Raw genomic sequence first — 27469 nt, 5'->3', positions numbered from 1 at the left:
GGTGGTTGGAATAGAGCCTCATTTTACAGATGGAAAAAACGGTGACCCAGAACAGTGAAGCGTTTGCTCAGGGTCACCCAGTAACAAATGACAAGGCTAGAATTCAATAGTATGTTGAATTCCAAAGGCGCGCCTATCCCCCCAGTTCACACTGTCCTCTAAGACTCGGTGGGTGTCCACAGTGGGCTCTCTCCATCTCTGACCAGATTGCAATGCCAAACCCCTCACTGGAACTACTTTCTCCCCTCGGACTGAAGTCTTGGTGATGGCACCAGGGCTGCCATTTCTAGTTCACCTGGACATCACTAAAAGAATATGTGATTCCCTTAAAGAGGTTTATAAAGTATCCCAGTGTTCTCAAAAATAGTCTTGTAAAGTCAAAGAATTAAAGGAAAAAGCCAAGAATTTGTTTGACCTACATCTGAACCCAAACGTCTGCAAAGTTCTTTCATTCAAAAGACCCTTGAGTTCAGTGGCTCTCAGCCTTGCCTGACATTAGAGCCACTTGACGAGCTTTAAGATGATTCCATGCCCAGGCTCCACCCAAGACTAATAAAATGAGAGTCTCCAAGAGTCGGGCCTGAGACTGGCAGTTTTTAGAATCTCACCAGATGAGGCTAGTGTATTATATACCACTAAGGTTAAAGACTGGATGACCTTCCTCAATAATCCTTTCCAATGCTAAATTTCTGACACTCTCAGAAAAAAAAAAAAAAAAAAAAAAAGCCTCTTCTTAACCAGGGTGACAGGTAAGTTTCCCTGGCAGTTTTACACAGTGCAGAGGTGTTGATCAGCATAGCTTTGTTTTTTTTTAAGGCCATTTGTTGCTATATTATCAAAAACTTTAAAAACTGTACATTCCTTCATACAGCATTTCAATTTCTAGGACTTTACCCAGAGAAATTAAGAGATGTCTGCAAAGAATTTCATGTGGAAGTTCATTAAAGCGTTATGTGTGACAATGAATTTTGGAGACAGACTAGGTATCCAATACCGAAGGTGACCTTTGGAGAAAGCTATAGTGTATTCATATGAAAGGACGCAACCATTCCATTTCTGTTTCGGTGCCTGTTAACCAGCACAGGAAATACTGTAGAAGGGCGAATATACATCAGTTTTGGGTTATAATACATGTATTTTTCATATGCATAGGGAAAAATATTGAGAGTTTAGTTTCAAACATATTATGTTGTCAGTTGTTACCTTATGGTTGCCTTACGACTGCCCCCCGCCCCCCAGCTTTATTGAGATATAACTGACGTATAACATGGCTGGCTTTTTTTTTTAAATTTTTTTGAATGTTTTTATTTATTTTTGAGACAGAGAGAGACAGAGCACGAGCAGGGGAGGGGCAGAGAGAGAGGGAGACAAAGAATCCGAAGCAGGCTCCAGGCTCTGAGCTGTCAGCACAGAGCCTGATGCAGGGCTTGAACTCATGGACCGTGAGATCATGACCTGAGCTGAAGTCGGATGCTCAACCGACTGAGCCACCCACGCGCCCCAACATGACTGGCTTTTTTAAATGTTCTTTTGGGTTTTCCAAATTTCCTGGTTTGAATATTATTACTGTTTGGTTAGAAACCATAATAAATAAATAAATAAATAAATAAATAAATAAATAAATAAATAAAACAATAATAAAATAGTCTGTAGGAAATGGTAGGTTAAGATGCAGTCTAGAAACGTGTGTGCCTCCATGGCTCACTTACGCTTCATGCATTATTTTTCATGGCAAGAATACCTAATATTTGCTGGAACAGCTGTTCGGCTGTCTTCAGAAGAGAACATCCTCCTATTTTGTTGTTCAACTCAGCTGTCTTTAGGACAGACTAGAACATTCTTTTTCTCTTTTTTTTTTTAACTACCCAGATACCCCTTGACTAAAGTCAATATTTAAGGTCATAAGAGTGGGAGAATATCAGCTAGACTCTCAGAGATAGGAAGCTGCTGTAAGGAAAATCCACAAAATAGCATTGAACCTAGGCCTTGGTAAACAGCAAGTATTTGTTGAACGAATAAGTGAAGATTATATTTGGTAACACTCTTCGCAGCAGAAAACATAGGGAAAATCATATTTGTGGCTTTGTTTTGTTTTGTTTTGCTTTGTTTTGTTGCTTTTTTAATAGCTGCACTGTCCCTTTAACAACTAAGGTGTCCAGGGGGCGCCTGGGCGGCTCAGTTGGTAAGCTTCCCACACTTGGTGCCAGCTCAGGTCATGATCTCACAGTTCATGAGATGGGGAGCCCCGTGTCGGGCTCTGTGCTGACAGCTGTGGAGCCTGCTTGGGGTTCTCTCTCCCCCTCTCTGCCCCTCCCCTCCTCCCTACCTCTCTCCAAATAAATAAACTTTAAAAAAATGAAAATAAACAAATTGTCTCTCTGAAAATTTTGGAAAACTTTCAGCTAAGAAGTTAATTGTGGACTATTCAAATTTGGGTTTGCTCTATGTTTAAGGCATTTTGCAGTGAAAACTTCTTTCCTGTTTCCTAGGGTAAAAGCAACAGGCTAAAATTCAATTCTGAAAGGAATGATGAGGAGGGAGAAGATGGGTGAAATTTGGATTTCAAACTTCTTTACTATCTGGAGTCTAGAAATAGCTTATGATAGGTAGAATAATGCCCCACACCAAAGATGACCACATCCTGATCCCCGGAGCCCAGAATATGTTACCTTCTAAGGCAAAAGGGATTTTGCATAAGTGATTGAGTTGAGGATCTTGATTTGGGGAGATTTTTCTAGATTATTTGGCTAGGCCCATATTAATCAAGGAGATGTACCTGTGGAGCAGTCAGAAAGGTGTGACCTTGCTGACTTCTAAGATAAAAGAAGGGGCCACAAGCCAAGCAGTGTGAGCAGCCTCTAGAAACTGGGAAAGACAAAGACGTAGATTTTTCTCCCAGAATCTTCACAAAGGAAGGAAGCCCTGCACACACCTTGATTTTAGCCTGGTGAGACCTGTGTCGGGCATCTAACTTTCAGACTGCAAGATGATGAACTTGTGTTGTTTTAAAGCCACTAAATCTGTGGAGATTTGTTACGAGAATAGAACACTAATACATAGCTGAAATTATATAACTTCCATTAGTCATTTTTCTTGCTTCTTATAGATTTATTATATATTTGGGAGCAAATCCTAGCATAGTGTCTTTTACATTTTAATATTGATTTGTGGGGTCTTGAATCCTAGTTTTCTTCTCCTCCTTTATCTCAGGATGCTGTGCTCCTCACTCTTGACTGGCCTCTAGATACAAAAAAAAAGGAATCTGGACTTATTCCCCAGGAAGCTCCTCTTTCCAAGCCCGAGAGAGGAGGAACGTTGCTATGCACAAGGATATGTCCAGTGAGATTAGAGGCTGTAATTGTGGGAACTGGGCCATGTAGAGCAAGATGTAAATCCTTGAAATCATTTTTAATGAAACATAAACATTGAGTTTGCATGAGGGCCACGGTTTCTGGGTGGTTGGTTCTAACTTTGGCAATCAGGACTCAGAGGGAAAATCTTCCAGTTTTAATGGACTCCAGATGTTCTGGTCCCAGCTGAAAATTTTCATCATTCATGGTTAATATTTTTGTCAGCAGCAGAGTTTTGTTGTAATATCTCCAAATTGGTGATAGTGGTTGTTAGTCATCAAACAAGGTCCAAATGAGAGTTTAATCTTGGGGTCACTTTAAGCATCCCATCACACTCCATTTAATTAATAATTGCTTAATAGTATAGCCACCAGAATTTTTTTTGTGTGGGATAATGGACTACATGACTATCTGATGACAACCAGCCACTGAAATTAGGTATGAATACGCTGTGCTGTTTTAACAATGGCTGGGGTCCTGGCCAAGGTCTAGAAGAAGGAAACCAGGATGTCAGATGGCCATCATGTTGGGCAAATAAAGAGGCAAAGGTTTATTGCAAATGACAATGAACCTCTTCATCATAGAATTTAGATTAAATTCACATCAGTTGGGGAACATTGAAGCAATTATTTTTGAGAAGCACTTGGGAAGATCAGCTAAAAAAAAAAAAGACAACTTCTGTTTTTAGGACAATAATGTCATGACCACCTACACTTAATAAAAGATAAATCTACAAGTTCTCTTCTGGGATATGGTTTTAATCACGTAAGTAGTCTAAAACTAAGTACATTACTTGTATTCACGGTTCAGTTTCTTTTGATGAATGAGAAGAGCACAGCTGACCTTCCGAGAACCCTTTTTTGAGAATTGCTATCTACACGCCATCTTGAATCCGTAAAGAAGGGAGTGCGGACTGCATTTGTGCTTGTGGTTATGCGATAGCAGGACCCGGTAGAATAAGTTATGTTGAAAAGGTGTTTGAAAGGCCTGTTGTTACCCGCCTGTTTAGAAAGGGCTTGGTTTATAATTTGCTAATAAGTCACATCCAGGCTGTCCTGGAGCTTTTATCAAGTACTTGTATAGTGCTTACAGCCATTGGTGTAACTAGATAATTTTTGAAGTTTTATTGCCAGGGCATATGGTTTCATGGTTAATTAGGCGCCTGGATTATAGGCCTCTCACGCCACTTAGCAAATGAATAATTTGTGGCTACTGACAAATAATAGAATCTCTTTGGGCCTTTGTAATTTTAAAAAAAAAAATGATAATAAATCATTTGCCTCTATACTAAGTCTTTAATCAGCAGAACACTTCAGGAGTTTCACGGCTTATAAAGAAAAGGTCATTTGCTGGAATGTTAGCACAAAGGAAAGATGTTACTGCCGATTCTAAGTGTGTGTGCAGACTGCTCACTGGGGAAGATGTCGTGCCTTCCTCATTTTTCCATTTTCCTCCTCATTCGGGTCCAACAGGCATATCACGCATAAAATGGAGACACAGTGGTCCCGCCCCATCCAGAGGGACTGGCAGAGCCCATAGCTAGAATTGGCAAGATTTTAAAAATACATGTTTTGGTTTTCCCAGATTGTCTCAACTGTCGATAAGTACTTTTGGAAATTTAAGTCACAGACCCCTTCTTTTATGATGCTTTCCAGCAAGTACTCACCATATACAGTCTTCTTAGACGTCCCCTGGCCCCCTTTGAAGCCCAAGGCTCATTTCCATGTGTAAATCCACATGGACGATGTCACAGCCGGCTCTAGAATTACCAGTGAGCATTGGTCCCAGGTGCTCTGAGGAATCTGACTCTGAAGCAAGGAAAGGCTTCCTTTTGCTAGCTGAAGTCCTGGATTTTCCTCCTCAAAGTCATGAAATAGTTTGCTAGCTCCAGATGGAGTGATATGATGTGATGTAAGAGGTAACGGGAAAGAAATTCTGTTCTAATGTTAAATATCTGTCTTCTCTACCCTGTCCCAGATGGTTATTATTGAAAATAAAAGTAATAATAACAGAATAACAGTGCTGAGGGGAGCCAGCATTGCTTAAACCTTGATTATGTGTCAGACACCCTGCTAAGCACATTACCTTCATTGCATACCCTCTAATCCTAAAGGCAACCCAAAAGCAAGGCACCATTAGTATATCTGTCCCTATCTTACAGGTGGGTCGGGAATGGCTAAGATAGTTAATTGTTGGGTCAAGCATGGTACACTGTTTTCTCCTGCTTTTAAAATGTGTTTATCCATTCTTTGAACAAAGGTTAATGGAGTACCTACTGCGGCCCAGGCCCTGTTTTAGTCTCTGCATACTCCTGAGAAAGATGTGATGAACTCGACAAATTCCTTCGTTCTACAGGAAGAAAGGTTATACAAGAGCAGTGGGCTTCTGAGAAAATGAGGAAATGCTAACCTCATTGACCGGCCTCCTGCACCTGCCCCGAGGGACAGTAATAAGAACCCCATCTCGCAGGTGGGTGTCTGTCATAGTCACCTTTTCAGCTGGGTGGGGAGAATGACATCCAGAGAATGTGAACTGTTCTTATTTCAGGCTTTCTGCAAAGATCGAAAGGGGAGGTCTGGCCTAAGAAATGATGGGGGAATTTCCAGGTCCGAGAAAACTCACTAATGAACTTGGAATCCTGGTATCTGCATTGGAAAGGGCCTCATACCCTTGGAGTCCAGCTTTTAGACCAAATTTCTCTTCAGTACAAGATAACTCCTCTTAATAGGTGGTCAGAGTACCTCTGCGTGCACACGTTTAGTGCTAAGGAACTCTACCTCATGAGGCGGTCCATTCTGATGCTAAAGGTTGTTTTTCTTAATACTGAGCCAACAATGTGCCTCCACAGGACTTCTACTCATTGGTCCCCATTCTGTTCTCTGATGTCATGCCAAATAAAGATAATTCCTTTTTTATAAAAAGGCCCTTAAGTGTCTAAAATCAGCACATTAAGACTTTATTTCTTGCTCCTTCAGCCTTCCCTCATGTGTTATGATTCCTAAATCCTTCACTGTCTTAGCTGGAGCAAGGGACGCTGGAAATTCATGCGCTGGGCCCATTCAAAGCTCACTGGGAAGAGCTATTAATAGATACTACTTAAGTGACAAGAGGCTGTGAAGGAGGGGTGGGGTGTCTCCTTTGGTCATTTGGACGTGGACAAAGCATCTTTAGAGTCCCAGAGGTTTCTGAGGTCAGGGCTCATCTGGTTAGTATTTGAGGCCCTAAATAGCGCTTAGGACACTGGGAATAGCCTTTAGAGGACCAGGCTGCAGACTCTGACACAGTACCAGGGAAGAAAATCCGATGGCTCTAGAACATACTTGTTCCTGGCAGTTTATGCGGCCATCTCTGGGGAGAATGTTATTTGCAGGGAGGAAGGGGATGGGTGGAATTAAAGCTTATGGATTCTTTGATACTCTAAACTCTCTTGGAAACCACAAGTACCATAAATTCCAGCTAGTTCACCCTCATAAATACCCCCCCATCTTTTCTAAAGAACTAAAATTGAGAAAGGCCACTGATGGCCCCCTGACTATGCCCCCTCTACGTGATAAGACCAGGATACCCGACCTACTCCCTCCTACCCACTCTAAGAGTAAAGGAAAGGTTTTTTGGCATGATGTTGTACCTAAATGTAGGTTATGTAGGCCATTACCAGTAATAGCAACTCATTTTTAGTATTACTTGCATATGATGGTAAATTATTTTGTTGTTTGCCTCACTGATATTTTCAGAGGGATTTGTCTCTGGTATATGAAGCTTGGTTATTACCTACCCTGTAGATTCAAAGCCATGTTAATATAATGATGAAATGTTACTTTATCATGATTTCTTCTGCTTAACAGAATGCCTCTTATTTGTTACTTAACTGTTATTAATTGCTACACTTTGCCACCAGCTTTGACGATGATACATCCTTTATAATACCTACATGGTGGAGTGAACAACATTGTCTCCATGTTGCCAGTCAGACAGCTGGAGCTGAGAAATGTCCAGTGACTTGTATAGCATTTTGTGGCTCTAAGTAACTGAGCCCACATCATGTACCAGCCTTCCGCCCACTGCTGTTCACTTGCAGAATTCTGTAGAACATGACCTAACCGAAATGGAGAATTAAATTCACTGAGGCACAGTCAAATTCCAGACCAATGGAAAACGCTAATGACATTAATTAGACCTATCCATCGAACAGTTAAAAAAGGAAATAAAACTCAATTATTATCTCTGAAACACAAATCAGAAAAGGGCAAATGTATACACCTTTGAAAATCTACCAAGGTTAAGTTTTTCAAAGCTCATGGTTTCTTGGGGCATGTGAGCTATTCTGGGGCAGAGTAAGCACTCAGTCCCACTCAGTTCCCTAGAGCCACAGTGTTTTCCTTCTTTTCTTATCTAATCAGGCTCTAGGAGTCTGCTAAGAGTAAGGCACACAAACCGCTTTTATTAGAGAAAAATTTTGGTAGTGAGAAGATTATTATCATGAGGATGGAAAGCAGGCCTGTCACTGAGGTTTGGTGACTGCTATGCCAAAGCCACAGAGCTGGCGAACCTCAAACTGGTCTCTTCATTAGAGAGTAAAATTTAAGGAGAGCTCATCTAATTCTTTGGAGGTTTAAGATAAGCACTTGTTGACTAGAGACAGAAATCTATGGTTTGGGGGGTAACTGGAAATATTCTTTTCACTTTTATTTAAGATATGTGTTAGTCTTGGCTCTAAAGGAACATTTCGTATCCAAGATTCTGAAGGAACTCTTCTGGGATTAATTCCTCTTGGAAAAGTGTAACTTCTTTGCTTCCATTCCACAGAGGCTTACACGAGAAGTGGCGGGGGTGTTTCTTTTCCAAGGAAGGTGTAATACACTAGAGGCTGAGTTCTTACGTAGCTCAGAGCCTGTAATCCTCCTAATGGACCCTCCTCCACTTCATTTTGAAACAGAAGAATGTTAAAAACCACAATTTGTGTTCAGAGCATGAATTTTAAATATTGATGTCACATGTACCTAAGAGAGGTATCTGAGCCGTTGTTGGCCTAGTGCCTTCATCCGGCTACCACCCATTCGTCCATCCGTCATCTATCCTTGCCTCCCTCCCTCCCTCCACCTACCACCCACTATCTCTCCATCCTTTATCATCTGTCCATCCATCCACCGTCGTTCATCTACTGTCCACTGTCTATCCATCCACCGTCCTCCATCCATCCATCTCCTATCCATTCATCAGTGTTGTGTAATGGTTAGTGCATGCATTCTGAAGTCACTCTGGTTCGAATCCCAACCCTCTCACTTACCAGCTGGGTGATCTTGGGCAAGTTATTTATTCTCTATGCCCTGGTTTTCTCATCTGCACAATGAAGATCATGAGAGCGTGTATCTCATGATATTACTATGAAGTTAAGTGAGTGAATATGGACAAAATGTTTAGAGCAGTGCCTGGCACATCACTAGCACTGTTCAAATAGTTGTTATTGTGTTATTATTCATATTACTTTTTGATATATAATTTTTAGTGTTTACTTTTAAAAAAAATTTTAATATTTATTTATTTTTGAGAGAGAGGGACAGAACACGAGTGGGAGGGCGGGGGTAGAGAGAGACACACACAGAATTCGAAGCCGGCTCCAGGCTCTGATCTGTCGGCACAGAGCCCAATGCAGGGCTTGAACTCACAAATCATGATATGACCAGAGCCGGAATCTGACACTCAACTGATGGAGCCACCCAGGCACCCGTGTTTATTTATTTAGTATTGAGAGAGAGAGAGAGAGAGAGCGCACACAAGTGGGGGAGGGGCAGAGAGAGAGGGAGACACAGAATCTGAAGCAGGCTCCAGGCTCTGAGCTGTCAGCACGGAGCCCAATGCAGGGCTCAAACTCATGAACCATGAGATCGTGACCTGAGCCAAAGTTGGACGCTCAACGGACTGAGCCACCCAGGCACCCCATGTTTATTTATTTATACTGAGAGAGAGAGAGAGAGAGAGAGAGAGAGAGAGAAAGGGAGAGAACACACACGCGTGCACACACACACACACACACACACACACACACGAGGGGGAGAGGCAGAGAGAGAGGGAGACACAGGATCAGAAGCAGGCTCCAGGCTCTGAGCTGTCAGCACAGAGCCTGACATGGGGTTTGAACTCGCAGACTGTGAGATCATGACCTGAGCTGAAGTCAGATGCTCAACCGACTGAGCCACCCAGGCGCCCCAACATGACTGGCTTTTTTAAATGTTCTCTTGGATTTTCCAAATTTTCTGGTTTGAGTATTATTACTGTTTGGTTAGAAACCATAATAAATAAATAAAAGAAAACAATAATAAAATAGTCTGTAGAAAATTGTAGGTTAAAATGCAGTCTAGAAACGTGTGGGCCTCCATGGCTCACTCTCTGTCTCTCAAAAATAAATAACATTAAAAAAAATTTAAAAAAAAAAGAAAGATTAATATCTTCAGACTACAGTGGGATAATGCCGCGAGCTAACCAAAGCTTCAGTCCGTCACTTATCCTTATAATTCACAGGGAAGAGTGATTCAGAGCACAAGTAAGCTGTGTATGTAGAGTTTGGGGTCTCAAACCAAGTAGGTCCCATCCCCTGCCCTCTCTGGTCAAGACCTAAGGAAGGGAATAAAAGGTCCTGGAGAAATCAGTTGGCAGAGGGATCATGGGTTTCACCGCTCCTACACCCAGCTCTGGGGAAGTGACTAGATCTCCAAATAGGAGATCCAGACTCAGGGCTGGAGTCCTATGAGGAGCTTTCCAGATCCCATGGCCATCTGTTCCCAAGCAGACCATGGAAATAGCTGAAAGAGAGTTGGGCCTAAGGAGGCCTCAAGGATGCTAGGTGCCTGTGTGGATCTGTGAGGATGCTGGTGTGGACTAACGACAACCCCAGGACAAGACTTGCACCAGTCCCCCCACCCCCAACACCTTGACCACACAGAAGTCATCCCTCCCCGTGCACAAGGAAAGGAGGTGGCCCCGAATTGCCAGAGATGTTTCCTCCAAATGGGGGCTTAAAATAGACACTGAGTTAGTTTTAGAAAAATTGTAATACATTTCCTTCGTATCTGATAATTGTGGGCCGAGGCGATGCTTGCTTGGGTATAGCAGATGATGACAATGGTGACTCATCAAGTATTGGTGATGTCATGTGTGCTCCTCTGCTAAGCGCTGTATGTGGATCAACTCGTGAAATCCTTCCAACGCAGTTACTACTGAATTCCCACTTTGGAGGAAATCCAGGCACAGAGAGGTTAAATAACTTGCTCAAGATCACGTAGGAAGATACGGGATTTGAACCTGAGTAATGTCAATGACCCTTAGCAATACAGTGTTTACAAACCAGATGGTCAGAAAGTCTTTCCTAATCTCAAGCTAAAGACTTCTTGTGGGAGTTTAAAACCATTTCTTCTTGTTTGGTTCTTAACAGAAAGAGCTAACAGCTACTCATGTGATCCATATCTTTTTCTCCATTTCCTCTTTTTCCAGCCCAGATGACCTCGGTTGCCCCAGCCTCTCCTCAAGGCTGTTGCTATTTCATTATTTCTGATTTGCCCACTGCTTTACTGTCTGGGCCTGAGTTGGAACAGAGGTCAGCGTGTAATGAGTAGTCTAGAAAGATTGTATCTTCATGGTTCCCAAGTCAGTGCACTCTGGTGTTGAATTTAGCAATTTCTTTCAACAAGAGAGAGTTCTCTCTCATGATCTCCCATGGTCCCACGTCTAAGTCTGTCACGTTTTTATAAAGAAGCCCCAGTGGTCTTTTTCTAAATCTTCTGGGAAATGCGCTATTTGGCCTTATGTGTACGGCCAATTGCCAGGCCTGTTTTCTGTCTATCTAAATTATGGTGGCAGACGAGATAAAAATACAAAGACAAAAAAGTCATTTTTCTCCCCCCAAAACACCAAAATTCTTTGAGCCTTTCATTCCCTTCTGCTTTTTTTGCCGATAACAATGAATAATGGTTTCTGCTCCTGCTTTTATTGGCTTAGCATTTGGGGTCATAAGAATGTAAATGTTTCCCTAAGGAAAAATACATTTGGGGGATTAACCAGATTGTTTCTTTTATTTTAAAAATTTTAGTTACAAAAGAAAGAAAGCGACCAAGCTAAGTTATGATCCCAAACAGAAAACAGAGAGCAGAGACCACCATTCATTGAAGTAGGAACTCCTGGGATTTGTGTAGGTCAACTCTGGGGGTTCCATTTTAGTTGGCATGGCTTTAAAGAGTTCTATTTTAAATCTAGTGACTGTCCTATTTAAACGTATTTATATATGGGTCAGGTCACATCATTAGTAAAACTGATTTTGTCCGCTATTTTCTTCCTGTAACTGGCCGTTACTACTCTCTTTTCATGCCAGTGTCTCAATGTGGTGTGACTTTACAAAACGGCTATTGCCTTTCTCTCATCATGCATCCCCCCCACCCCCCCCCACACACGAGTCCCCTGTAACCTATCATTAACCCTCACACCTCTGTTAAAACCGTGCTCGTAGAGTTTAGCAAAAATTTCTTCAAGCTGAAATGGAAAGAACTCGTGTTCTTTTTGGTTGCTTGACCTGAGATCTTTGACACTGCTGACCACCTTGTCCTCTCCTTCACACCTCAGTTCTTGGCCTCTTTGATACCTTGTGATCATTTCTTCTCTCAGGAGATGTCCATCCTCTCTGGAACTTTCTCCAAGGCTTGGCTTCTGGCTCTCGACTTAATTTTTTTCAAATTAATCTTGGTATAGGCTCCTATCTTTAGGCGTCAGCATTATTTATGTCATTCCCAGGTCCACATCTCCCACCACTGTCTCTCTCTGAGCTCCCAGCCAGTATCTCCATCACCTGCTGAACAATTTCATTTGTTAATTTGTTTTACCTTGGTACCTAAAGCTCAGCAGACCGCCTGCCAAAATCATCTTCTTGCCTCTAAGTTCACTCCTCCTCCTGAATTCTCTCCCAGTGGCACTGTCATTTCATCTCTGAATCACTCACACTGGAAAACCCATGGTCACCTGTGACTCCTTTCCCCAGACTTTGAGTTCCAAGGGGAGCAGAGATAGCGTCCACCTTCTCCACCATCTGCCTGGAGTCTGGCACAGTGCTTGGCACACGGTAGGAATAATGCATATTTGCTGAATGTTTTAATGAATTTTTTCTTTTGTTACTTGTATTCTCTCACTCATCAACCTGATTCATCCAGCCTACATGTATGTGTTTGTGGAGGCTCTGTAGGGCGCTTATTGGGATTGAGAGCTCTTGTGTTGGATTGCCTGGGTCTGATTCTTGGCTCAGCTGCTCCCTAGCTGGATAGTCTTGAGAATGTGACTTAACCACTCTATACTTTAGTTCCTGTCTGTCTGTAAAGTGAGGGAAATAATAATTCCTAGCTGGATGTACCTGAACGTGAAATGAGAAAAATCTACATTAAATGGGTATTGTAAGTGTTCAATAAAGCTTTTGTTCGATGATGATGGTGGTGATGATGGTGGTGATGCTCATGGTGGTAATGACAATGGTGATGATGACAATGATGGCAGAAGATAGGCACGAGTGGGACACGTTGAGGTCTGGAAGCATGCGAGATGCTGTGGGGGTCATCATTTCAGGGTAAGGGCAAGCAGCAGCAGTGGAATACCAAGGTCCAATGTGTGTTTAGGGCAGAAGATGGAGCTCTCTGATGGGCATGAAGAGCAGTGGGAGAAAAGGCAGATTGAAACTGACCTGGTAGGAAAACGGGTTCCACCTGGGTTCAAAGCCCTGGGGTTTTTTTGGGGAGGGGTCTCAGAGACTCCATGGTTGGGGGAATAGGGACAGGGTGGTGGCTGAAGGACTGGAGACTAGAACATATGGGGGTCGACTGCCTGGAGAGGGAGAATGTGCTAGGCCTGTGGGCAGGTTTGGGCAGAGATGCTCTGCTTTTGACATTTACCTCTTGGTTTTTAAGGTCACCTTTGAAGAAAAGTCATGCTGCTTTTAAAAAGTATGAAAATCACTGGTAAATGCCTTGAAGGCAAGCTAAGGAGTTTGAGCTCCATGTGGTGAACAGTAGGGAAGCTATGAGGATGTGGACAGAAGAACAATAAGACCAAAGCAATGCTTTTTCCAAACTCTTCTCAAATTCTTCAGTGTGTGTGGAGTCGGCTGGAAAGGGAAACAAGCACATTCTCCAGGAAGGGCCAGTAGGAGACTGAATCTTCCTCCCAGATGCCTGCTGTCTCTGTCCTCTGCTGAGCAGTCTCGGGGGCCGCATTGCTGGCTAGCATCCTGCCCGAATCATGACGGCAGCCCTCTGCACTCTGCTTTCAGACTCTCTCCAAAACCCTTATCCTGCTGTTCCGTTCCATGTGCCCCAGCCCCCCACAGTTCTTCCTTGGTCATGGGAGAAAAACCAAACTACCTCGCTTGTCATTCAAGGCCCCACAACATAACAAACTCTGCCTATCTGCTACTAGTCACCCTTTGTCTCTGGCTGGCTATACCTTCTTACAGTGTAAGACCCCCAAACATGGTGCATATTTCCTCTTGTGTATCTCAGGCCATGCCCTGGTCCTAGGATGCATCCCCAGATACACACCACAGACACACACACACACACACACACACACACACACACACCTGTACTTAGTACGCAATCCTTGTAGACGTCACACAAATTCCACCGACCTTTTTGACCATGTTCGGTCATATCTGTCTCTCCCCTAAGCATGCCCGGAGGAACCCTGCCTCTTAAATACTTATTCTGGCAGTGATCGGTATTTTTTTTGGTTTCAAGTGTCACCTAACATCATGCTGGGCTCATTGCACACCAACAAGCCAACATAGTTTAATCTAGCTGTTAAGGGGAACATTCCAGATTCCTTTACTCCCAAACAGGATCCCCATCTTAAACACGCTTCAGTGTCAGAGGCCACCTTGTGAACTGTCCCCCGTGGTTCTCCCAGCACCTTATGTCCCCAGCCCAGCCTGTGACATCCTTTTAGTTCACAGGACAGAAGCGCCCAGGGGTTTTGTGCAGCTGCCTGTTTTCAGAAGTGGCTTGAGCCCAGCCAGCGTTCCTTCTCAACTGGGACTTTTCGTGAAATGTCTTCTCAACAAATGTCGGCAGGGCTGAGATTTACCACACAGTTTATTAAAGAAGCCAAAGCCCCACCGGACAAGCCTGAGCAACAGGCTGGACTTGCCCTGGGGGCAGTCGGCCGAGGAAGGCTGAGTCCTTTGCTGCGGGACCCCCTTAGCCTGCATTTCCTATCAGAGGCCATTGGAGAACCTTCTGTCCGGGCAGTCAATGCCCTCCCCCTCCCCATGGGCAAGAGTGGCCAGAACAACTTCATGACACAGAGGTGAAGCAGAGAAAAAGCATTTCCTTCCCCTCACTGGGCCCAGCCCCCCATTCGCAAGTCCCAAGCAGCACCACTTAATCTATAAAAAGCTTTCTTTGCCCCACAAGTGCCAATGTTCTAGTGAGAGACAGACTCTTTATAAACCTGTGCCACTGGCTCCCTCTTTCAGGAAACAGGAACCACGGCACAGATGGCAATGTTGTCATGGATGGATCATCCCCAAGGACCTTTCGCAGCTGCGCTAGATATAAGGCATACTGGGTATTAGATGAACCAGGCTTTGGTCCTCAAGGGCCTCCAAATTCAGGTGTGGTGATGCGAGCTACTGAAAAGAAAGGAAAGGAAAAGAAAAGAAAAAAAAAAGGAAAGAAAAGGGAAGGCAAGAAAAGAAAAGAAAAAAAAGAAAAAAGAAAGAAAAGGGAAGGGAAGGAGGGAAAAGAAGAGAAAGAAGAGAAAAGAAAAAAGAAAGGGAAGGGAAGGGAAGGAAAAAGAAAAGAAAAAAGACAAAACAAAAATATAAACAAAAAACTTTCCAGTTAGCTCAGGCTCAATACCAGAGCAGTTCAGAGAGATTTGGAGGTGGGGGGCACATCGCTGTGGACTGGGTTATCAGCAAAGGATCCAGGAGCAAAGATAGTTAGGACTTGAGCTTGAGGAATTAGCCTGAGATCAGCTGAAGGGGGTGAAGAGGTTGGATTCAATCTTGGGTCCAAGATTGGGAAGGGGACTCAACTTACTTTTGAACGTGATATGTTTCCCCTCTAAACATGGAGAGAACTTCATTCACTGCAAGCAGCTTCTGCTGTAGGGTGCCAACATTATGGAAGAGGGGACCCAGGTGCCCCCATCAGGGGATGACAGAGAGGAGACACAGAAAAGTTCTGGCTTATTCTGGTCACACCACATACCTTTGATTTCCAGCCATGCTTTTCCTGTGCTGTGGGGTAACCCAGACGTCAGCATTGAGGCCAGGTGTTGTGAAGTGTCTGTATCTCAAGTTAAGATGAGATTATTGTTGGGGCACCAGGGAGCCTCAGTCGGTTGAGCATCCGACTCTTGATTTCAACTCAGGTCTTGATGCCCAGGTTGTGGCATCAAGCCCCACGTTCGGCTCCATGCTGATCATGGAGCCTGCTTAAGATTCTCTCTCTCTCTCTCTCTCTCCCTCCCTCCCTCCCTCACTCACTCACACTCGCTCTCTCTAAAAATAAAAAAAAATTTAAAAAGATGAGGCTGCTGAGGAAGCAGGCAAAAACCTCTTTGATCTTGGTTGCAGCAACTTCTTACTCAACACGTCTCTGGAAGCAAACAGGAAACAAAAGCAAAAATGAACTACTGGGACCTCATAAAAATGAAAAGCTTCTGCACAGTAAAGGAAACAATCAGCAAAACTAAAAGGCAACCGATAGAATAGGAGAAGATATTTGCAAATGACATATCAGATAAAGGGTTAGTATCCAAAATCTAGAAAGAACTTCTCAAACTCAACACCCAAAAAACAAATAATCCAGTGAAGAAATGGGCAAAAGACATGAATAGACACTTCTCCAAGGAAGACATCCAGATGGCCAACCGACACATGAAAAAATGCTCCACATCACTCATCATCAGGGAGACACAAATCAAAACCACAATGAGATACAACCTGACACCTGTCGTAATGGCCAACGGGCAACAAGATGTTGGCGAGGATGCCAAAAGAGGATCTCTTTTGCATTGTTGGTGGCAATGCAAGCTGGTGCAGCCACTCTGGAAAACAGTATAGAGGTTCCTTAAAAAACTAAAAATAGAACTACCCTACGACCCAGCAATTGCACTACTAGGCATTTATCCAAGGGATACATGTGTGCTGTTTCAAAGGGACACATGTACCCCCATGTTTATAGTAGCACTATCAACAATAGCCAAAGTATGGAAAGAGCCCAAATGTCCATCGATGGATCAATGGATAAAGAAGGTGTGGTGTGTATACACACACACACACACACACACACACACACACACACACACAATGGAGTATTACTCGGCAATCAAAAAGAATGAAATCTTGCCATTTGCAGCTACGTGGATGGAACTGGAGGGTATTATGCTAAGTGAAATTAGTCAGAGAAAGACAAAAATCCTATGACTTCACTCATATGAGGACTGTAAGAGACAAAACAGATGAACATAAGGGAAGGGAAACAAAAATAATATAAAAACAGGGAGGGGGACAAACCATAAGAGACTCATAAATATGGAGAACAAACAGGGTTGCTGGAAGGGTTGTGGGAGGGGGGATGGGCTAAATGGGTAAGGGGCATTAAGGAATCTACTCCTTATCTACTCCATATGCTAACTAATTTGGATGTAAATTTTAAAAAATTAAAATTAACATAAAAAAGATTAAAAAAAAGATGAGGCTACTGTCACCTCAGTTGTCACAGGTGGGGCAGGTAAAGGACAGTTACAGGAGACATTATGTGAAAAGCCACAAGGCTGTTAGAGAGTAGCTTCCAATGTTACTTACCTTCCATGCAGAAATCCTGTATTTTTATGGGGTGCTTGTACAGCTGTCAGTGTTTCCATCATGTGGGAAGAGGAGAAGCATGGAAAAACCAATCCGTATACAAACCTTAGTCCCAAATTTCAGTCATGGTTTCCAGCATCTTCCCCATAAAGTTTCTCCCAGAGGCATCACGAGCTGGCAACATTGTTAGATCTCCACCTTATCTCTCCATCTTCAGTTAATAAGTTGGCTGGCCCTGAGCAAGCCGGTTTGGCACTCACTGCTTCCGGTTGTATAATGAAGATGGCACTAGTCTGGGGGCACAGGGGTCCCTTAGAGTGTGGACCTTTCATGATCCTCTTCCGATAACTCTGTTCCTTCTGCTGTGCTCGTAAGTGGGGCAGCAGGAGAGTAAAGCTGTTCCGGTCAGTGGCTGAGCTCTGCCTCCGGAGCTGGACAGACCAGGCTTAGCTGTAGGCCCTGTCTGAGCTCAGACCGCCTCTCTCTCTGATGTTGGTTGGTTGAGACCGAGCATTAGACCGAGTGAGTGTGTAATGCTCGGTTAGCGTGGTGCCTGCCTCAGAGCAGGTGCTCACTGTATGGTAGGTAGCATGGAGAAAAACAAGGTCAAAGTCAAAAGGGGGACGAAGAAGACGGTACCTCTATCAACCGAACCTCCATACGGAGACAGGCTTGAATAGAGTCAGAGTAAACATTGTGTCACAGACTTGGGACGGGATGGGGACCCGGGTTCCGTCTCAGCAGTGTAAACCAAGGAGAAAACCAGGAGACTGTCAACATTCGTGTAAAAATATAATGTATCATAAAGACAGCATGAACCGGAAGTAGGTCTTCTGAATGTGGATACAGCTGCTGGCATGAGCAGTGACCTCCGGCCCACGATGTAGAGGACAAGGACAGTGCCCGGGCCCCGGACCCGACGACCAACTTGGGAAGAAGCCCACATGTCTCAGCAGCCGGAGGGTGGCCGAGTGCAGAATGTGACCCTTGTTTAGTTAAGGAGCAGACAGGAGGCAGACTGATGTGGGAAGAATTTGTCCGTGAAGCCTTCTTACTTTTCTGTAGAGAGAGGACTTCAACAGTGAAGACAGAAAGCTATCAATTCTTTTTCCTTCAAAGCAGAGGAGGATACACTTTTAAGACATGTTTTCCTAACTGTCCCTTCCAAGTAGTGGATCTGAAGTCCCTTCCCTTCTCCCTGTTAATTGGGAACACTTATATTAGGGTCATAGCTCAGGGAATGTCCAGTCACCCAGCCAGTAACTGACGGCTGCAAGGGACAATTCTCTCAGGCCCTGGCTCCACGCGGGGCCTGCCAGCGAGGCATGAGGCGCAGCTGTACTGTTAGGGGAGTGAGAGACGGGGCCCACAGACCCCCTTCCGTCACAAGCACATCTGTTTCCCACCAAGTGGGCCTGGCCCTGGGGGTTCTTTTTCAAAGCCCGCCTTTTTATTGGGGCTCTTTCCTATTTTATAGGGCGGCGTCTCTGCTTAGCTGCGAGCCGCCTGTCTCCCCGGCACTGGCTCTCCACCCACAGAACCGTCTCATGCTTCCAGAGAGGCTGCTCTGTTGGGCAGTAGAATGGATTTTGTTTTCTATTTTAATCCCCAAAGGGATGGGCAAGAGCGCAAATAAATGACTGCCCTGAAACCATTGGTTGGATTTTCTTGTCCAACGTGCTTTACAGCAAAAGGTTAGAGAACCTTGTTTTATCTTAGAAGCGACAAGTGGGGGAAATGGATTATAGAGAACTTTAAAGAGAATCCAGTGATTTCTGACATGCCTGAGACAACGAAGCATTTTGCTTTGAAGTTTCAGGACACAAAGGGGGGCTGAGCCCCAGGAAGCTGACCCTGGTCAGAATGCTTGAGGCAAAGGGCACGAGTCCCAAGCTGGTCACACACAACCGTTACTCGAATAGGAAGTCCTGTCATGGGGAACACTGGTCATTATTTATGTCTCTGCTGGCTACTTGCTCTCTGTGGAAGCTCCATGATGAGTTGCACAATGTCAAGAAAAAAAAAAAAAAAAGGTCTGGGGGGAAATATACACATACAGTAACAGGGTGAGAAGGGCTGGACAACTCCTAATATTCACTAGAGCTTTCCTGAAAGTGAGGTTGGGTAGGAAAAGAGTCATTCATTCTATGGCTCGGCCCACTGGCCAGCTGGATTCTGAGCACCCTGGCTTGCTCAAGGTCAGCGGCTGGCTTTCGGTTGTCCCACGGCGCACATGGCTGTGCTGGGGCCGTCCCAGTGACTCAGTCCCAGCAACTGCAGTGCCTGGCCAGGAAACAGTCTTCTCCGCAAATGTACCCAACCGAGAGCTGATCACAGAACCTCTGTCATGTTCCATCAACTCCAGAACCATCTTCTGGTCCAGTAACTTTCCATGAAATGGGACCAAATTAGAAAGGTGTGGGCCTCTCACCCACCGAAGGTGGAGATGGGATTTGTGAAGTCAGTACTTATTCTGTTGAGGAATAAGGGAAAGAAACTAAATTATAAATGCAATGTCAGGGGCATGGTCTTGGAAGGGGCTTGTGCAGGGCAGAGGCTCTTGCAACTTCACGGTAAGTTATCTCTGCCCCCGGCCATGGGTTGTCAGCAGAGAGCAATTAGGCTATTTGTTGCAGACTTATCCCTCGGGCATAGCATCACAGCAGAAAGGGACGATGGCCCCCGGTGGCCTGACAAGGCGCTGGTTCCCCCAACAACTAAGGCTGCTCCGAGAATCTCTGTTAGAAGCCAAGACAAAGAAGACATGTGTCGCAGGCCCTTCAAGGGCAAATCGTGCTCCCCTGGTGACAATTTTGTTGCAGCCTTGGCTCCCTCAGGGGCTAGCAGAGCACCTGGCACACAGCCAACACATGGTTGCATGCAAGCTGAAGTGAAAACTTAAATTGAAGGAGAAACCCAGATCCCCAAGTAGGATTGAAACTCCCAAACCGGTTTCAGAGGAAAGGTGGAATTTCCCCTCTCTACCCAGGAGATCAGTGTTTTCTTGCTTGCTTGGGATGGGATGATAAATCTCTCCTCATCTGTCAGGGATGGGAGTTTCTTTGGGTGGTCTCCAGGGCCAAGGAGCCCATAGGTCTAGACCCGCTGGCAGATTGGGATTTTTCTCTCTAGAGAGGCTGGTGCCAGAGGGACCTGCGCACTTAATCCTGCTTGCATTCCTCCACCCCCCACCACAGTATATCCTTGGCTTTTTTTGCTAAGGTTGGCGGGGGATGACAGGACTGTGAGCCGGGCAGCGCTGGGTGCTCAGTGTGGAAGGAAACCTCTCCGCAGGGTGAGATTTTGTCTGGCAGAGGATCAGAAGAGTGATCCCCATTGATGTGGGAAGACGAGTGTCCACACTGGGACACAGACCCCGTGAGATACTGTGCTGGAAAAAAAAAGGGTTCCAGGGCCAGATAGGTTTGGGAAGTAGCACTCTACATCCTTCACTTGGAAATTTGTGATGTATGTCAGGGCATTCAAGTCTGAAAAGTCTCTCCAAGCGAAGCAACAGAACTTTAATTTCTGAGAATGTGCCTGGTCACAAAACCTTTGCTCCGTGTGACGCCTGTGCGCTTTGGGAGGTGCCATGGTGACACTGGAGCTGAGGAAGGAACTGCCGCACTGGACGGAGGGACAGAGTGGGTTGAAGCGTGCCTCGATGGTATGGAACTCTGCCCCCCCCGTCCAAGGTGTGGGTCTTTGGAGAGAATTTAAGGAGGAAGTGGGAAAGAAGGTGTGAAAAACAAAAATCCTCGGGAAATAATGCATGTCTTGCCTGGGCAAGAGAAATGGGGAAATAGAGGCTCACTGTGTGAGGTTAAGAAAAGGGAGTCTATGGGGGACTGAGCACCTGTTAAGATCTGTTACCACGATAGGCGTTCAGAGAATAGAGGTTATTACAATTAGCGTATCAAGGATATACCTAAAATGTTACTATGATTCTTGATTGTGTTGTTACCATGAGTGGTAATACTAAGATGTCTCTAATGCTTATTGTCTGCCAAGTGATTGAAACCTCCTTTGGTTCTCAGAACACCTCTGCTGTATGACGGGCCTTGATAATATTCCCTCTGTGGATGAGGTAAGTTACGAGTCAGTCGTTCAAATTCACATGACCGTTAGATGCTACAGCTGGGACTCAAACCTGAGCTGTAAGTTTTTGGCCAGCAGCTCCGAGCCCTACAACTACCCTTCCTGGGGGAAGACCAGCAGGACGGACAGGGCCTCTGGATTCCTTTGGAAGCGTCAGAGGAAAGCCTCCCCAGATACTTGTCACGGCCTGTGTGTAGCCGAGAGCTGATGCTAAAGGGATCGTGGGAGCTTGTGCCCCGTGAGGGTTCCCCTGGTAGCCTGACGAGTTGGGGCTGGCTGGGGGCGAGGGAGGGGAGCCAGAAAGGCATCTCCTTTTCCCTCCGTTTACCTCTTTGGTCCCTGACAGGCTAGGAGAAGTGGTGAACAGAGCTCTTGCCTGTGTGGGTTTTTCTAAAAGCTTTGGATGACAGGCACAGATACTTCCCCTAATTATATCTCTGCCTTTTCCAAAAATTGGAAAGGCCGATTGAGAAGAAAGAAGCCTGGATCCCTCTTAGAGCTGTCCTGAGAGTCACAGAGGGTTGTTCTGGGATTCTGGGAACCTAAGGTGATGAGGTGATTCCAAGGACCCAGCCCCAGGGCCCTGAGGTGCAGGTAGACACCTGGGCAGAGGGAGGGGTTCCACATTTAATCCCACCCCAGCCTTGGGTCGTGTGCGGAACTTGCAGCCAGCCTGGGAAAGCTACAGCTGCAAAGACAATCTGGAAATGGCCCAAAGTCCTGAATAACCCCAGGGAACCATAGGTCTAATCCACAGGCCACCTGGTGTGTGTTTGAAACCCTGGGGAGAACGGGATGTGTTCCTGAAGCAGAGTGGAGGGGGAAGCCTCAGGCCTTAGCCAAGAAAGATGTAGAACACAGAGAAGCCGAAAGCCGAGTACTTTGGGACGGTGGGATGTAGCCGCTGGAGGTGTGGGATTACGCCGAGCAGGGAGCTAGTCAGAGGGGGGAGGTACCTAGAGCCAAGAGATGCCTGGTGGTGGAGAAAAGCAGCTGAGCATGCACAGAAGAGGACACATTGAGCAGTGTCAGGGAGGGACTGACAAGGACAAGGACCTGTGGGCTGGCAGATGAGACAGAAAGCATCAGACAGGCAGGCAGAGAGCCTGAGGGGTGTGGGCTGCGATGCGGTGGGGGCCACCGGGGGTTGTCTTTGGCACGGGGCTGATGAATTTGAGCTGCAGAGTATTGTTTGGCACGAGGTATTGCGGTGAGGGTAGAGGTGTGGACAGAATCGGGAAGCAAGCTCCGTGTGCAGTGGGAGAGCCTCGGGGACAGCCCTCCTCAAGCAAAGGAAGGCTCACGGGGGTCCCTTCCAAGGGGGCAGTGGTTTGGCATCCCTTCACCCTGCGCACCGGAGCAAAGTGGTGGGAATGCCTTTTCTAGACCACACGTTAGAAGTCCATTTGACACAGACCTGCACTGACTGTTCAGGTCAGAGAGGGATCGGAGTAAGAAAGCTCTCAAAGCGGTTCCAAGGGTCCTGCCTGAGGAGCTCTGGGCCAGTCAGCTCCCAGGTCGTGCCACAACTTTCCCCTTGTCGGTGCAGACAGCGCAGCTCTCTTCCAGGAAACCGTGCCGCCCTGGGCCTTGCAGATCCAAGGGCCATCTTACGAGGACACTCCTGTTACACCCGTGCCTCCTCAGCCATCTGCCTTCTCGTGCTGGGCTCACCTGCTCACCCTTCCTTCTTCGAACTGCACCAGCCGCCTGCCTTGCTAAGAACAGTTACCCACGGTGTGAAAATAAGGCAAGGGAGGGATGCGTGTCCTTTCACTGCTGTGCTGGAGTTTGATATGAAGGCTCTTCCAAGGATTCTTCAATGATGCGTACCCTCACTTGGCTCACCGTTTGCTATTGATCAGGACCTGGATCCACTGGTTACTTGGAGATTCATGCCGCCAGATGGAGACACGAATGATTTCTGCCTGGTAGAAAAGATGACCCCAAAGGGTATGGTTATGGAGGGACATACACCAATTTTGAAAATCTAACCCAGTAGCTGTCTTATCCCACATTCTTCTTCAGTGGCTTTAACACCATACTTCAGATGCTCCCTCAGTCAGCTTGTCTCCCTACCTGTTCCTTCATGAATGAGTAAAAGGAATCTTTGACGCGTTTACGCTGTTATTATGCATTCGTGTTTTGAACATTTTGAACATTTGGCAGCTTTAGAGATTGTGCCACATAAAGACCCAAAAGGGCTCACTTGCCCAAGAAGGGCCTCGCGTGCTGCGTAGTCTCAGGAACTGCCTCTCCTGAGGCTCCAGTGGATTACTGATCCCATGAACCAACATCAGTTCTGTGTCACGGTTAAAATTAAGAGAAGCGTAAAATTTAGCGTTCACTAATCTGAATGAGAGTTCTGACAAGTTTTACATCAACTATTACCGTATCCTTTCTATAGTGCATCAGCTTAAATATAATTCTCAACGTCCTTAGTTAAAAGTAAAACCTTAGCTTAATATTAAATCAAAGTCATGAACGGACGGTGTTTGGATACCTGAAGAGTTTTTAAATAAGCTAGCCCATTGAAACGTGGAGCCAACTTCATTTTGGAAATGTGACCTTCTTTTTACCGGGATATAATTAGACCAAATAATTCGGGAACCAAGGTCATGCCTGGCATGTCATCTTTAAAAATGCCTTTTATTGGGGCGCCTGGGTGGCTCAGTCGGTTGAGCAGCAGACTTCGGCTCAGGTCATGATCTCGCGGTCCGTGAGTTCGAGCCCCGCGTCAGGCTCTGTGCTGACAGCACAGAGCCTGGAGCCTGCTTCAGATTCTGTGTCTCCCTCTCTCTCTGACCCTCCCCCGTTCATGCTCTGTCTCTCTCTGTCTCAAAAATAAATAAACGTTAAAAAAAAAATTAAAAAATAAATAAATAAATAAATAAATAAATAAATAAATAAATAAATGCCTTTTACTGAATCAGATATATATGTATGTGTGTATACGCATATATATATTTTTAATAAGAGGCCCTCATTTTCATTTTGCCCTAAGCCCTGCAAGCTGTGTAATCAGTTCTGTATGCATGTGTGTAGGTATTTGTGCCTATTATTTTTATGCACTACAGAGAAGCTGTTCCTTTGGGTTTTATTATCAGATAATTCAGCGGCCGTATGCACATTCACATTAAATACGCCATGGGTCCTGGATGCCCACACATGCCTGCATTTTGTGTCAATTTGTGCTTTCCCTTTAGGGAAAATACAATGGCATTTTATTGTGGTAAAATATGCTAGCATTTTACCCACGTTTAAGTGTACGATCCAGTGGCGTTAAGTCCATTCTCATTTGCTTGCAGCCATTACCACTGTGCCTCTTTGGAACGTTCTCATCACCCCAAACGAAAACTCTCTCTCCATTTTATACACTACCCTCTCTTTCCTCATTCCCCCCAGCCCCTGGCATCCGCCATTCTACTTTCTGTCTCCGGGAGCTTCACTACTCTAGGGGCCTCATGGAAGTGGGATCGCGCAGTATTTGTCCTCTGTGACTGGCTTATTTTACTTAGCATGATGTCCTCAAGGGTTAGCCACGTTGTAGCCTGCGTCACGGTGTACTCCCTTTGTAGGGCCAGATAATCATTCGTTGTATGTCTGTATCACATTCCGTGTGCCCGTTCAACTGTCGACGGGACACTCGGGTTTCCACCTTTTGGCTATTACTGTGAATAATGCTGCTGTGAACCTGGGCGTGCACATATGTGTTTGAGTCCCTGCTTTGCCTTCTTTTGTGTATAAACCCAGAAGTAGAATGCTGGATGATATGGTAATTCTGTGTTTAATTTTTTTGAGGAATGTCCGGCTGTGTCCACAGCAGCGGCGCCCTGTTACGTTTCCACCAGTAATGCGTGCGCTCCAGTTCGCTTACCAGCACACCTTAGTTTCTGTTTTTTAAATCCATCATGGGGGGGGCGAAGCGGTATCTGATTGTGGTTTTGCTCTGCGTTTCCCAAATGACTGGTGAACTTGAGCATCTTCTCAGGTGCGTACTGGCCACTTGTTTCTCTTCTTTGGAGGAAAGTCTATTGAAATCCTTTGCCCCCTTTGTAATCAGGCTGTTTTGTTGTTGTTTCTTTCTCTTCCCTTATAGCTTTCTTTAACACTTAGTAGGGTAGGCTGTGCTTTTACAATTAAAACGAAACATGTCGGTTGTTTTCCTTGACCCCTCAGAATTCAGGAAAAATTCTTTTATTGAGTTTCTTTCATTTTCATGATAATACAGTTACTTGTAGAGTCTCGTTAAGAATCTTTTTTTTTTAACCTGGATCTAATTAGAAAAAATAATTATATAGCAAAGGTTATACCTGGAAGGTCATCTTTACAAATAAATTTTGTTTAATCAGGGGTGCCTGGGTGGCTCAGACGATTGAGCATCTGACCCTTGATTTCAGCCCAGGTCATGACCACAAGGTCATGGGATCAAGCCCTGCGTCAGGCTCTGCACTGAGCACGGAGCCTCAAGATTCTCCCCCTCTCTCTCTCTCTCTCTCTTTTGCTGCCACTCTCCCCTGCACGTGCACACGCTCTCTTAAAAAAAAATTAGCAGGTATGCTAAACTCACCACCAAGGGATAATAGCTGTGCTTTCTATGTGGGACTAACACTCATAAAACCTTTCTAGGAAACTCATCTGATACCTGTTCTATAACTTGCAGAGTCCTCCTACCAGTAAAGAAGGTCGCTTCCTGGCAGCCAGGGACCTTTGCAGATTTGGGGGACCTAGAGAAAAAGAGAGAAGAATTCACTCAAATGTGTAGCTCCTCCAGGTGAAACCAGAGGAGACGAATTTCTTAGGTATGGTTTCCTAGCTTGCAGAAGAAGAGTCAATGAAAAAAGAAAATCCTAAAACGAAAGAGAGAAAACACTAGGGAATAAGAGAGGTGATAGAGACCATTGAAAATGCAACCCAGATCGCTTACGAAGTCGCAAACATCTTGTGAGTGTCATTCTATGATTCTGTGTTTGCTGACCATCCTCACTGAAGCTTACATATTTTATTGACACTTCTTTCTATACTTAGGTAAATTAATTAAGACAAAAATGCAGGGGGAGCAGCCTCTTTTGTGTGTGTGTGTAACCAAAAGTTATTCTTGGAGATCATTTGTGACCCCCAGTTCTATCCAAAATTTGGGAGCGAGGAAAAGGAAGTCTTTCCACTGGAGCGCACCCAACAGGCCCACCCAGGGAATATTTAATTATTGATGGGTTTCCCTGTTGTTTGGCCCCTTGACTGGGGCCCAGACTCTCTAAAGCAATGTGTTAGCTCTTAAAATTTTGCCTGATAAAAAATTAAATTATTTCAGTGTAGTAGAAAATATAACTCCACATGGTGATTTTTTTTTGACCTCTGGACATGAACCACTTTTGAACCTACCCTAGAAATCTTAGTCCAAAATTCTTTCTTCAGTGCTATAAAAACTCGGTTTCTCAAATATTCTTCGAACCAGCTTTGACTGGCCTCCTGGTTCTCACTAACAAGTTAACACTTTGATACAAGTTCATTCTAAACTTTTGAAAATTGTATTTCCCTGTCTCTTACTTCGGGGCCCAGAGCCATCTCTTCTGTCATTCTGACAGTTTAGGCAGGCTTGTCTCGTCTACAGTCTATGCAGCTTGTGGATTCCCTTTATCTGCCTGGACAGAGAATTACTTGAGTGTGGGTGACTTGCTTCAGTTTCGAGGTTTACGCATCCTAAGCTCATACAGTGTTAGTGCCCGATGGAATCCCTACCTCCCTCAGTTATAAGGAAGAAACTTAGGGGCGCCTGGGAGGCTCAGTAGGTCAAGCATCTGACCCGATTTCGGCTCAGGTCATGATCCTAGGGTTGTGTGGGATTGAGCCCCGAGTAGGGCTCCATGCTGAGCAGAGACTCTGCTTGAGATTCTCTCTCTCTCTCCCTCTGCATCCTCCTTCACTCATTCTCATTCTCTCTCTCTCTCTCTCTCAGTTAAAAGAAAAAGAGGAAACTGAGGCGGAAGGAGAATAAGTGGATTAGGTAGATAGAAGGTAAGTTCTGTAATTTACTGTCTGGCCATGTATTGGCATAATACCTCTTCTTGTCTGTGTACCCTTTTTACACGTGTCTGCATCTCAGATTATAAATTCCAAGGCTACGGGGACCATATGTATGATTTTTTTCCCCTGCATCTTTGATGCTTCCCCAGAGGTGAAT

The 27469-nt window shown here is 45.0% G+C and overlaps 1 long non-coding RNA gene across 2 annotated transcripts in view; it reads left to right on the top strand.

The window, feature by feature from the left end:
• The window catches only part of LOC106977486 (uncharacterized), a 37741-nt gene extending 13613 nt beyond the window's left edge, over positions 1-24128 (top strand). The window contains exons 3-4 of one of the 2 annotated variants that reach the window (XR_008299986.1): positions 5610-5819; positions 21228-24128. This is a non-coding gene — a long non-coding RNA (uncharacterized LOC106977486). Of the gene's footprint in view, positions 1-5609; positions 5820-13285; positions 13936-21227 lie in introns of those variants that run through there. The other variant, XR_008299987.1, reaches the window with a different exon arrangement.
• Positions 24129-27469: the final 3341 nt, after the last annotated feature.

This window comes from Acinonyx jubatus, chromosome B4, assembly GCF_027475565.1.
Source record: "Acinonyx jubatus isolate Ajub_Pintada_27869175 chromosome B4, VMU_Ajub_asm_v1.0, whole genome shotgun sequence".
In the NCBI taxonomy this organism is placed as follows: Eukaryota; Metazoa; Chordata; class Mammalia; order Carnivora; family Felidae; genus Acinonyx; species Acinonyx jubatus.
This window is presented reverse-complemented; position numbering and strand designations above follow the sequence as displayed.